The sequence below is a fragment of the Volvox carteri genome (assembly GCF_000143455.1).
Source record: "Volvox carteri f. nagariensis unplaced genomic scaffold VOLCAscaffold_17, whole genome shotgun sequence".
In the NCBI taxonomy this organism is placed as follows: Eukaryota; Viridiplantae; Chlorophyta; class Chlorophyceae; order Chlamydomonadales; family Volvocaceae; genus Volvox; species Volvox carteri.
In genome coordinates this window covers 1,150,207-1,152,745 of record NW_003307560.1, presented here as the reverse complement: position 1 = coordinate 1,152,745, position 2,539 = coordinate 1,150,207, and positions in this window count along the sequence as shown.

The following is a 2,539-nucleotide window of genomic DNA, read 5'->3' as shown; positions in this document are numbered from 1 at the left end:
TCGTCGGTGGAGGCTGAGTACCAAGCTACAGCGGCGGCTGTTCGTGAAGCTTTGTGGCTTCGCAAGCTGATGGTCGATTTGGGCTTGCCTGAGAGCGCGGTGAAAATCCAGATAGACTCCCAGGGGGCGCTTAGCTTGGGAAATAATCCGATTACGTCTGCTCGGTCGAAGCACATCGACGTGCAGCACCACATAGTGCGTGAGAGGGTGAATAGCGGTGAGGTGCAGTTGGAGTACTGCCCTACAGAGTGGATGGTAGCGGATGCGCTCACTAAGGCACTGGGAGAAGTGAAGTTCAAACGGTGCAGAGAAGCTATGGGCGTTGTGTGAAGTGCCCATTGGTGGAGCAAATGTGCTACTGCGAGTTGGGATATTTCCCGAGGGGGCGTGTTGAAGGGCGGTCCTATCCCAACGTAGATAGTTGGTAGTTAGGCGATGATAGGCAATGCCTCGAACGTGTCTCGACCTTGCCTCGGCCATACCTCGACTTGCCTCGGCCGTACCTCGACCTTGCCTCGAGTCTCTCGGCCGCGTATCTCGGACGTGACCTCGGGTCCAGGGATGGTGGACATCTGTACGATACTTCCATTGGTACTGGTATATAAGACGCGAGTTGTGCTAGTCTTAGTATCTCATCTTTGTATGGATCGGTATTCCTCAGTAGGAATCTCCTAAAGTCTTCCAGCCGTTTACCACTCACCTACCGATTGTAATACAAACATCGCAACCAGTCTCCTTGCCTCCTTCATATTCTTAACAGTGGCGGCAGCACAGTGATGCCGTGTATTCTTTGCTGCACGAAAAGAGCAACTATCTTAAGGGGAATTGTCTGACTCCGAAGCGGCTAGTATTGGTGTACCTGAGTCAGGGCCTCTGCCAAGCTCCATTAGACTTAGGAAACACAGTCGGCTAGGCACCACTGTCACCTGTGGATGGTGAAGGAATGCCGGATGAAGCCGGAACATCCACTGGTGCACGCCAGCGCAGGAGTACAGAAGAAGAGGGCAGGGAATATGAGGAGATATTAAAGCCATCGGAGTAGTGGCATGGTGTTGCAGGAAGGAGGATAGTAGGTCGCATTAACGTGGCTGTCACTTATCCGTACCCTGTTGAACTTTTGCTGAGTAATACTTTCACTGAAGCCATTTCAGGTGCAAATGCAAATGAGTGGCGCAGAGTGATGGTCGAGGAGATTGCTGCATTGGCAGCTAACGGCACTTGTGAGCTGTGTGCACAGCCTCTTGATGTGCTAATGTACCGGTGGTTGTACCTGTTGAAACTGTTGAGGAAACGGTCCTCTCCCAACTCGTGTGGTTGTCGACCAGGGGATTTGACCCCGGGTCTGCGCCTGACTAATGGGGAAGACTTACCCCAGAACCTTATAGGGCTACCGATGCATATCCGGTAGCTAAGTGATAGACATTAGGGCACCGTCTGGACGGCGCAGTGAGATCGCGGAATGTACGTGCAGTTAGATCGCGGAATGTACGAGTTTTCCGCTAGCGCCGGTATTTAGGGCGGTGACAGCGCCTATTAGTTTATCTCACAACGATCGGTATTCCTACCAGGAATCTCCTCAAGTCCTGCCGAACGCTAACAATACTCTTTACATTACTTGTAACAGTTTATCGTGCTAAATATCTTCGCCACCGGCAATCCTTCCGGAATAACAATCAGCGTTAGCCGTCACCGTCGCCAATTCTTCAATAGGTTATGAGCCCCGCTTAGCGCAGACAGCTATCGCCCAAAATTGTTATTTCTATCCCTCATCGACAATGGTTAAGGACAAGCTTGATGAGTCGCTGGACCTCAACAACTACTCTACCTGGCAAATTCGGTTTAGCGCGATGTGCATGGAGCTTGGGCTTGAGCAATCCCTGCTCGCCGAGCCGTGCAACGAGGAGCAAATTCGACAGTCACGGAAGGTCATCAATCAAGAACGTCAAGGATCATCATTTGCCGATGGTTACCGGTGCTGCCAACGCGAAGAAGGCCTGGGACGCCTTGGGATCTATGTTTGCTGCCAACAACAACGCCCGCAAGGTGTCTCTACGTCAAGAATTCAGCCGTTTTAAAATGGTCGACGGCGAACCTCTTCCGATGTACTTTGCGCGTGCAAGGCAGCTGCAAACAGATTTATTGGGAGTCGGCCACGTAGTTAACGACTCCGAGCTGGCGTACACCGTGCTAGTTGGTCTACCCAGTCGGTACAGCGTGGTGACGACTACATTACTTATGCGCGACGGCGATTTGGACATGGCGAGCGTCACAGCAAAGCTTCTCTCTATCGAGACGGCTAACGGTGGGTCGGGCAAGCCTACCGAGTCGGCAGCCTTCACGTCTGTCGGCGGTTCGACGTTCGGCGCTTCTACTTCTGGTTATGGTAGCCGGGGGCCGGCTAACAACAGCTCGGGACATAGTCGGAAGCAAGTCATCTGCTACTACTGTAATAAACCTGGGCACGTGGTTAAGGACTGCAGGCAGCTTAAGGCGCTGAAGCAGTCGTCAAATTCTGGCTACAAGGGTGGCTACAGCAACA